The 11,388-nt window shown below is 38.4% G+C and overlaps 1 pseudogene; it reads left to right on the top strand.

Annotated features, from left to right (window-relative positions):
* The first annotated feature begins 664 nt into the window (after window positions 1-664).
* LOC117022605 (ATP synthase F(0) complex subunit B1, mitochondrial-like) lies at window positions 665-1,473 on the top strand (annotated as a pseudogene).
* The last annotated feature ends 9,915 nt before the right edge of the window (window positions 1,474-11,388 follow it).

The following is an 11,388-nucleotide window of genomic DNA, read 5'->3' on the forward strand; positions in this document are numbered from 1 at the left end:
GCTATATTTCTGAAAATATTAGATAGTGTATGATAGGTTTATCAAAATTCCTCTTACCTGCTCATAATACTACAGAAGGATATCTGCAGATAAAGATGAAACAAATATTATGAAAAGTTGCTGAGTTTAATGTAATGTACAAAGGAAGTTTGTTATTATATTTTCACTTATTACCTTCAAGACAGGACAATTTCTGATTTTGTGTTAAGAGTAACTGTATTTGCTGTGCTTATTTAATAAGCTTGATTACTTGAAAATTGTCATTTTCTATTACTTAAGTTAGTAATTGTACTACCTCTATATAAATGATAGTAGATAATGTATATGATTACACATGGGAAATTTAAAATGTTAGTGTATGCACCATATACAAAAATTAACCCAAAATGGATCAAAGGCCTAAATATAAGAGTAAAAACTATAAAACTCTTAGAAGGAAACACAAGAGTAAAGATTTGTAGCCTTGTATTAAGTAATACTTTTTAGTTATGTCACCAGAAGCAGAAACAACGAAAGAAAAAATAGATAAATTAGACTTCATCAGAAGTTGAAATATGTATCACTAAGAATAAAAACTTTAGTAATGTAAAGGACAACATCAAGAAAATGAGGAGTGGCCATCTTGCTCCTGTCCCTGACAGACTCTCCCATCTAGGTCACTGGGATGCCAAGACCACCGAGTGGACCGTTGCTGACCACGTTGTCCCAGGTGGTACTTTCTGCTGCCACCACAGCGGCTCCCTCTCTGAGGAACACAGCCCTCGGTCCACGGGTATTGCAGGCAACGAGGATTTTTCACACCGGGCAGCCAAGTCTTGCCCCTGTATCACCTCTTCCTGAATATGGAGGAGAGGTTCATCATGAGCTGATGCCTGAGGAATTCTTCCAGTTCCTTTATCCTAAAATCAGTGTAACAGGACCCTATGTGCTCATAACTGGGCTTATCTTATATTTTCTATACAAAGAAACATATGTGATTACCCCAGAGACCACCTCTGCCATATCAACAATACAGTTGATTGTCTATGTAATTTAAAAATATGGTGGTGCTTCTATTGAGGAATTTGCTGATAAACTCAATGAGCAAAAAAATTGCCCAACCAGAAGGGGCAAACCAGGCTTCTGTCAAATACATCCAGGATGCAATTGATTGGGAGAAGTCACAGCAGGCACTGGCTCAGAAGCGCCATTACCTTATCGATGTCCAGAGAAATAACATTGCTATGGTCTTAAAGGTTACTTAACGGGAATGGCTGCATAGAGCTTAGAAGGAGGTAAAAAATCACCTGGACTATCATATCTCTGTGCAGAATATGATGCATCGGAAGGAACAAGAGCACATGATAAAGCTGGGCAGAGAAGTGTGTGGTGCAGAGCATCTCTGCACAGCAGGAAGAGACATTACAAATGCCAAGCGCATTACAAATCCAAAAGTTGCTTGCAAAGAAGGCCCAAGCATGGCCAGTTCTGTAAATGCATCTATCCCAATGGAGACAGCTAGAAACAGTTAACTGACTGAATAGAAAGTAGTCTACGTGACCAAATCTGTCTTGTGGTCTACTGAAGTTACAGTTTATCCTACCTAAATATGAAGAGCTTGAGTTTCATATAGTGAGAAAGTTTAAACAAATCATTTGAGCAGTGAGATGTTTCTTGTCCTTCTTGCTCTGCATTTTAAATTGTTCCATGTTCTGAATAAACAGTTTGCTTTCAATATAATTTGGTGCCTGACTAAAGATGACCAAGTTATAGTTTAAATTTGTAATTAATTCTGCTATCTTGCAATAAATTGACAGTTGAAACAAACAAACAACAACAACAAAAAAAAGAAAATGAAAACACAACCCAAAGAATGGGAAAAAAATTTAAATTATATATCTGATAAGGGAAGTGTATCCAGAATGTACAAAGAACTCTTCCAACTCAACAATAAAAGACAGTATTAAAAAGTAGACAAAGGATCTGAAGAGACATTTCTCCAAAGAGAAGATACATATGGCCAATAAGCACATGAAAAAATGCTCAACATCATTAGTCAGTAGGGAAATGCAAATCAAAATCACAATGATATACCATTTCACATCTTTTTTAAAAAAAAAAAAAAAAAGGAAAAAAACAAAACACGGAAAATATGCATTGGTGAGGACATAGAGAAATTTTAAGTATAAAATTATACTTAAATTTTAAGTATAAAATTAACTTATCCATTGCTAATAGGAATGTACAGTGGTGTAGCTGCTTTGGAAACAAATTGATAATTCCTCAAAAACGTAAACATAATATTACTATGATACTCAGCAATTCCATTTCTAAGTATATGCCCAAGAGAACTGAAAAAAAGGTCCTGAAACATAAGCTTACACACGAATGTTCATAGAGCAGTATTCATGATAGCCAAAAGGTGGAAACAGTCCAAAAGTCTATCACATGATGATCAGGTAAACAAAATGTGGTACCTATACAATGGAGTATTATTCGACCATATAAAAGAATGAAGTTCTGGTATATAATGTAACATGGATGAACCTTGAAAACATCATGTTAAATGAAAGAAGTCAGACACACGAGGCCACCTATTTTATGATTCCATTTATATGAAATGTCGAGAATAGGCAAATCTATAAAGATAAAAGATAGATTATTGTTTGCCAGAGGTTGGAAAGGGAGAATGAGGATTGACTGCTAATAGATAATGGGGTTTCTTTTGGGGGTAATGGAAATGTGCTGGAATTAGATAGTGGTGATGGTTGTACAATTTTGTGAATATACTAGAAACCTGAGTTGTAGTCTTTAAACTGGAAACTAAGTATACTTTAAAAGGTTGAATTTTAATCATTTGAATTGTATTTCAATAAAAAGTTGTATGAGAAAAAAAAAATGTCCTTTATATCTGAGATTAAACCCATATAAACCATGTAATCAAATTAATTTTGTCTGATTTATAAATATAAAGGTAATGTCAGAGTAATTCTTTATAATGCTATTACATTGTATATATTTACCTGGCTTAAAATTTTAAGTGTAAAATTATACTTTATTTTTTGTACTCATATTAACCTGGGGGAAAAATTAAGTTGCAATTTATGAAAATTAGGAGGAAAGAAGCTGGTGGTGGTTCTAACAAAATTTACCAACTTAAAATGATTTTTATAACCATATTAACAAATATTTATTAAATCTTTACCATTTGTAAGAGAATGCAATGAGCATTTGATAGATTATCTACTATAAGACCAGCACTGTGCCAGTCTCCATGGGGCTTATATAAAAATTGAATGACATTACTTGCTTGAAATCTGATTAAGGAAAAAAAACTAACATAACTGGAGCAGTTATGGAACAAGTATGTATATATTCTAGGACTGAATGGTAGGTACAGACTACTAGAATTGCAATGCTGAGTGTTTCTTAGTACTCTTGTCTCAAACTTCTCTTTTTATAGATCCTGACTTCATGAAGTAAGTGTGATAGAGTTCCAAAAGGGAGCAAACATATCAATCCATTCAATGGATATTTAGTGTGTGTCTACTATGTGCCAGGCATCTCAATCCCATTAATTTAAATTATTATAAAAATGAAAATGAGCCACAATTTTTATTATAAAAATGAAAATAAGACACAAGTATTATGGGAAGGAAGTAAAAGGGATTTCAGTAATTTTAATAACAGGTCTGTTTCACTGTTGAACTTCCACAGTTCAGTCTTATCCTGTGATAAATATATTAACAACCTAAATGGAGGAGCAATGAAATTCATGGTTAGGAACCACAAATGTTTTTCAAGGGGCCCATGTTTAAACATACAGATATATTTATATTTTTCTATTATCAAAGAAATATTTAAATTGGATGCTATGAACATTAAATCAGAATTTAATGCTATTTTTTCAGGGTAGACAGCATGAAATTAAGATACCATTTAACTTTACCATTATTTTTTTTTCCTCCAGAAAGAACATAAGGAATTCTGGATTCTATAGTCAGAGACTGACTGAGGTCCTCACCTTTTAGTTACTAGTCATGTAATTTCTCAGCTTCAGTTTCCTCATCTGTAAAAGAAAGGTAACAATATTTCTTACTTTATTGGGTTGCCTTGAGTTTAAGGGTAATGTAAATAATGGTTTTAGCATTGGACCTGGTACCTCATAGTCTTTAATTAATGTTAACTATGATATTGGGGGTAAAGGTTAATTAATCAGCCTTCCTCTCAAATTACAATTCATAAAGCAGCCATGGAATTCTTGGAAAAGGCAGAGGTGTTTTTCCCTTAAAATAATGTCTATTATTTTTTATTACATATTTCTGAAAACAAAAACTAAAAGCTGAAAGTAGTCATCATTAAGAGACAGGTTTCGAATGGGAGCAATGTAATATTCTGTGTTAGACGAGTTTTAAAATGTCAGCTTTCAGGTATCCAAGTTCCTGGAGATCAGAGGGGAAGAAACTCAAGTTTAGAGAACAGGGAGGATCCCAGACAGAAGGCAGGGACCTGAGCAACCACCATGGCTGAATGGGAGGTTCTTTGAAGCTTTGCTTCTGGCAGTAGAAACCAACACTCATGAAATTGGAAATTCTATGAATTGACCAAAATAATAGATGAGATTAATAGATGATAATCTGAACAATGCAGAATTTTTTGTGAAAGTCAACTGATATGTACTTGGTCATTGTATGGCCTGCATCCTTGAATGAGTAAGCATCCTTTCAAAATTAGGACAAATAAAGTACAAGATGGTTTAATAATTTTCCATGAGTCACTAACTTAATATTCTTATTTTAAAAGTTAGAAGTAGGCTCAACATTTCTCACTGTTAACTTGTAGAGGCGGGTAAGTTTCATAGAGACAGAAAGTAGATTAGTGGTTGCCAGGGGCCAGGAAGTAACTACTAATGGATATGTGGTTTCTTGATAAAAGTCAGTAGTGTGGTGGGGAACCAATGACATGGTTTCTGCTCTCGTGGAGCTTAGTATCTACGAGGGCGACAGACACGTGAAACAATCATTTCAGTACAGTGCATTAAATGCGACGATGGAAGAAGGGAAGGTGGTTGGATCAGCGGCACTTACGCAGGAAGGGACTTCTAAGAAGGAGTAAGAGTTAGTCAGAGGAAGAGGAACGGGAAGCGGCAGGAACTACGGTGTTCCCGGCAAAGTAAACAGAATATTCAAAGGCCCAGACATGAAACAGCACATGGCATGTTTAGGGACCTGGAAAAAAATTTTAGATCAAAGAGAACAAGGTAGGAAGCAGGGAAAGGCTCCAGATGGGGGTCTGACCACACAGGGGCTCGCTCAGAGGTCCTATCAGGGAGTGTGGACTCCATCCTAAAGGTGGTGGAGAACCATTAAAAGGTTTCGAGAAGGTAAGTGACATGATCCAATTGGAGTTTTTGAGAGAGCACTGCGGAATGGAGAATAGATTAGGACGAGGAAAGCCTGGAGACAGGGAGACTAGTTCGTAGGGATAATCTTGGTGAGATATATATATGTGTGACTGAACTAGGGTGGTGGCACTGCGCATGATGAGAAGTAGACATAGAAGAGATATTTTGGAAGCTTTATCAGCAGAACTTTATGATTAATTGGAATGAGGTATTAGAAGGAGTCAAGGATTATTCCAAGGTTTCTGGCATGGGCAACTTGGGGCCATTCACTGAGCTGAGAGCACAGAAAGGGGGGAGATTTGCAGAAATTTCAATTTTAGAAATGTTAGGCTTGAGGTATCTCTGAGGATGATGAATATGTCTAGTGGGCAGTGGGTGGTACATGTGCAAATCTCAGGAGAAAAACTGGCCTGAAGCCAAAGACCAGTGAGTTCACAGCCTGGAGATGGTAACTGAAGCCATGGGGACGTAGCATGAGAAGAGAAAGGATCTCAGGACAGAATCCTGAGGAACACCAGCAAGTAAGACAGGGACAGAAGGGAGGAGCCTGCAAAGGAGAGAGAAACCAAGAGGAAGGAGGAGGATCAGAGGATCTCTGTGTCACAGACGCCAAGGAAGGGAAGAAGTGGGAAGATGTGTCAAATGCTGAAGAGAAGTCAGCAATAGAGAATGCTGAGAATTCTCTATTGAATTTAGTAACAAGGAAGTTGATGGTAACTTTGGGGTTTCAGTGGAAACCCAGATTCCGGGAAGTAGATGAGTGATCTCAAGGGAGGACAGTGGAAACAATTTCTTTGAGGAAATGAACCTGTGACATAGCGGGAGGAGAAATGTGGAGTAAAATGAAGTTTTCTTAAACAAAAAAAAAGTGGGAGAGAGTTAGCTAAGTTTAAACTATAAAAATTGATTTAGCCAATAAAAAGGGTGAAAGTTGAAGAGGGAGGAGAGGATTTTAATAGATAGAACAAGCTATTACAGAAGGTAGGAGGCTTTTACATTAGATAAGAGGAGAATAAAAGAGACATGTCTTCCTTTGTAATGGGGAAGGAGGAGAGGATGAGTGGATGTATTTAGGTTTCTGGGCTTCATGCAGCGTGTACTGGAGCCAGCTCCTATGACAGATGGTCCCTGGCTTATGATGCTTTGACCTTACGATGGTTCAAAATCAATATGCATTCTGTAGAAACCATGCTTTGAATTTTTAATTTTGGTCTCTACCTGGGCTAGCAATACGCCTTGCAGTTTTCTCTCACGATGCCAGGCAGCACCTGTGAGCCCCAACTCCCAGCCAGGCCGGCAATCACGAGGGCAAACAACCCATCCTCTACAGTGTAATATTAAATTCATTTCAACCTACAATATTTTCCATTTATGATGATGTGGGGACAGAGTCCCAGAGAGCAGTTTCCAGGCTCTTGGCCTCACGTAGAAAGGTGCTGGCTCGGTTATTAGATGGCCATCAGCTGTAATCAGATGGCCATCTGCTGTGGCTGGGTGGCCATCAGCTGTTACCAGTTAGCCATTAGCCACTAATATAACTGCCGTGGCTACGCTAGGGCGGGAGTTGGTTGTTGGCAGAGAAGCGGACGGCGGACTGCACATCCTGTGGAGCCTGCTTCCTGTATCTCCAACCCAGCTGCCAGCGAGAATATAGTGGTATGAGCCCCCGTCCATGGCGCCGTTGGTGTTCCCTTTTGGCCTCACCATATCCTGCATTCTTGTGCGGGGAGCAGGAGCTGAGACCCCGCATGACAGATGAGTTTATAAGGAGGGAACCCCATTGTAAGTTGAGGAGCATCTGTAGTTCACAGGAGCCACTCGTTAAATTTTTAGAAATTTTGAGATCTGGCTACCATACATTAATGAACAGCTTGAATGCAGCCACAGTGAGAATATTTACATCATGGAAATTGGCAAACACTACAAATCAGAACTCCCCCACACCCCCACACACCCAGAGAGTCAGTTATTAGGCATTTACCAGCACACCACTAGTCAAGGCAGGGAAGTGAAGACGTTTCTGTCTGAATAGCACTATCTTCTCTGTTGGCTAAGAAGGCAGACTGCATGCTGGTGTCAGAGGTCTGAGGAAAGTGAAGAGAGGTTGAATTCTTTGAAGCAAGGCAGACAGAGAGCCGCCTGGGAAAACACTGAATGACTCCAAGCTGCACTGAACCAGGGACCAGCTGAGGTTGGCAACCATTAGTCTATGTATGATGGAATCAGTGTACTCAGTTGTATGATTTCTCCTGTAAGCTCAGTGGCCTGGGGTTTTCAGCAGAGAAGTGGATAGGTGGTTTGATCCAGAGCCTGTCTTTTATCTGGCAGTAGTGACGGAAGAACTAAATGGAGAAGGATGATGAAGCTGTTTGCATGAAAGTCGCTGCAAGTAGGGGCCATGGAACCTAGACTGTAAAGGGAAAGAGGTAAAGATCGGAGAAGGTGACAGGTCAGGAGAAGGTGCAGCAGTTATGTTTTTCTGGTATCACATGCTTTGAGTCCCCTTACTATCCGGGTGTCAGCTTTGCAATTTGGCCTTCCTGTTTGGCAATGCCACCTTTAGAATGTGACATGCAGAGGCAAACCCCTCAGTCTTCTGTGATGCTCCAGCTTGGTCTTAACCATCAAAGGCTATAGTGTCCTTATGTTAGACATCATATACTTCAAAGATTGCAATGCCCAGTGTCATCTATTATTCATACTATAGATAAATGAGCTGAAGCAAGGATAGGGAGACCTTTCAACGTTTGGGTGGGAATGATCTGATATTTGAAAATCTTTTTTTGTTCAGCATTAGCTAACTGACCAATATCACCAATGAATAATCATTAATATCTTACAATATATACGTTCACTCTAGATTATCAATAGCAAATATAATTGCCGTGAAGATATTTTGCAAATTATTAGAAGAACATAAAAGTACTGAGTAACACGGGGAAACTTCAGAGAGTTAACATAACATCCCCAAATGGCCTTCAAATAAGCTTATTTTCTTAGAGTAGTTTCACCACAGGGAGGAAAATGCTTTCTGTAGATTATACAGAATTTGTTATGGGGTAGATCAGAACCTGACCTTGTGATGGGAGTGTTATTGATGGTAGAACCGCAAGAAAGAAGAAATCTCTTATTACAAAACAAGACTCCCGGGTATAGGAACTACTACTTTAATTTCAAATAAAATGAGATTTTATAGCTGATACCCACTATATTTTCCAAAACATTTTAAAGAGTATAACTGTCAGAAATCTGTGTATTTGGTGGCCTACATTTCCCATGTCACCTTTCCCTAAGATTAAGTAAATTGAGTGTAGTGCCAATGTTTAACTTCTCAATATGTATGTGTTACAGGAATTTTCTTTCTGAATTAAAAATGTCATTTCAGTGTGATAACTGAATTGACGTACCTTTGTGCTTGCAATTCGTCCTGATTAGTGCCAGATTCAACAAATATGATTCATTTTCACCCACTCTCCTGAGATTAGCTGGATATTATGGCTTTGAAATAGCTAGCCACTCTGGTGCTAAGGGTAAAAATCTTGCCCATGTAATTTAACATTTTTTCTTATGAGGTAAGTGAAAGTGAATGGCATTCAGTTTCCATGTTGGGGAGGGTATTTTTTTCTTCATCAAAGTAATTACCTCACTGCATTTCCTACTTGTATAGCTGACACCTCGGAAACGTAGTAAATAAAGCTATTGAATTGAGTCCCCTCATAGTAGGTTTTTTTTCTTACCATTTTTTCCCCCTAACCTTGAGGTATTTAGATATACAGTAAAAGGAAGAGGTATGAGGGAGATAGGAAGTGTGCAGAATAATTTATTTTCCTGTGTCACTCTTCACATTGGCCAGCAAGGGGAGTTACAGGAACAATTTCAACGGTTTGAGGTGAGACATTTGTAAGCACACCTCTCACAGTTGATTATTAGTTACCATGTCACTTGCACTGGGCTTTCTGTATAACCCAGCTAGTATTTTACTGTGTATCGGTCTAGTTTTCCTTTCATCTAATAACTTGCTGACCAAAAATTAATTGTGAACTTCAAAGTAAAAAATCTACTGGAATAGCGGGACATTGGAAATAAAGTGAGTTTCTATGCCAGGTGACATAAAAATCTAATTGTGGCTGGGAGCAAGCCAAGCCCCCTTAATGCACATAAGACCACATTCAACTGGCTTCAATAAAAAGGGATTTAAACGTAAGGGAGGTGGCCTTGAGGAAAGCCGCCATGCCTGCCAGAACTGAGAAGTCCATAGTTCTAAGTTCTCCTGGGGCTTATGGAGATTGACAGGCACCCGCTGCTTTCCAGAGCTGATCATTCAGGTCAGCCCTGAAAACACCCAGGGCTGGGACACTCCTCATCCTCTGGCCCCCGGCCATCCAGGGGCTAGAGATTCAAAGCCTTGGAAGGGATCTGGAGAAACTGTTTCTACTCTGTGAGCAACCTAGGACAGCTATCTCCCCTTCAAATCATATTTTACGCTTCTTAGCTCCAACCAAGACTTTCTGTGGTCTTCTGTGAAGTTCCTCTACTGTGCTATGCCACAGTGGCATTTAATCGTTGACCACTTTCACAGGTAATGATTCACTTTATTCACTTAGTTTGGGACCAGGTTCAATGAGCGTGTACTCTACTTAGTGCCTTAATACTGCTTTCCCAATCCCCATCCTGGCTGCTAAATAAAATACTTTGCTGTTAATGGCAAAATGAACTAAACATCAGTAATCACTAGTTTTCTGTATGTGTAGGTCAAATTTCGATTTCAATGATTAAAAAATATTTTGAATAAATGATGTATTCCATGCTTTGCTCCTGGACACATATTGTGTAAAGAATCTGATACTGAGAGTAGGAAATGTAGATTTTAGCTTTGGCTCTGACACTTACTAACTATATGATCTTGGACAAATCATACAATTTTTCTGGGTTTGAGTGTTTCCACTACAAAAATGGGGAGGGTGGACTAACTAAGTGGACAAGATTCCAGACTTGAGAATCAGGCAGACCAGAGTTTTAATCCTATTTCATGTATTAGCTGGGTGACTTTAAGCAAGTGACTATTATCATTATTTCAAGGCTTTAATGAGATAATGTATGAGAAACCCTGAACATCATTCTTAGAACATAATAAACACTCAACAGGGAACAGTTATTATAATAATCGTGATAACGATCATAATTATTAAAGTTTTATTGGGGCTCTTTTAGACTCTAAAAGGCAAGGACTTAACTGAAATACTGGGACCAGTTACTGTGAATGAGCTTGCTCATCTGATCCTGTGCTTCTTAAGGAAATTTGTTAAGAAATAGATTGAAACTATGGAGAACTTTGCAAAGTGTTTGGATTTTACTATATAGTATTATGGTAATGTATTCAGCAAACAATGTGATTGTAGGCATTGTAATAAATACAGTCCTGGGCTGATTCCTTTTTTTTTTTTTGGTCAGTATGTAACACCTACTTGAAAAGTTTTAAAGGTTAAAACTCATATTCAGTAGTAGTACTATGAGTATGAGAGAAGAGAGATTGGCTCCTTCAGTTTTACAATTGACTTAGAATTTTCTTTTAATTTGCAAGTTTTGAAAATCTTCTCTTTATAATGTTCGGGCTTAATTTAAAATTATTCTCAGACAATAATAATTACTAGAAGTGAATTGTGTTCACTAGCTCTACAACTAGGATGGCAACTAGACATAATTCATGGAATAAGTGTATATTGAATGCTCATTACACTCCAGGCACTGCTCTGGGTGTTGTAAGATAGCAGTGAATAAAACAGGTCAAAGCCCCATCCTCATGAAATTGCCCTTCTGTTGGGGTTTAACTTCTGTTTGGGTGCCAACTCTAATAGAGGGCCTGTCTGTCAGGCTTTATTGACAGGGGCTGGGAGACCAGACCAGGACTTCTTAAGAAAGGGTGCTGTAGCTAACAGGTGGTTTCTACCGGGGGGAGGTGTGGGGGAGTTTGGGACTGTGCTGTGTTTACCATCCTTCCTGTGGAG

Source organism: Rhinolophus ferrumequinum, chromosome 5 (genome assembly GCF_004115265.2).
Source record: "Rhinolophus ferrumequinum isolate MPI-CBG mRhiFer1 chromosome 5, mRhiFer1_v1.p, whole genome shotgun sequence".
NCBI classification, from domain to species: domain Eukaryota; kingdom Metazoa; phylum Chordata; class Mammalia; order Chiroptera; family Rhinolophidae; genus Rhinolophus; species Rhinolophus ferrumequinum.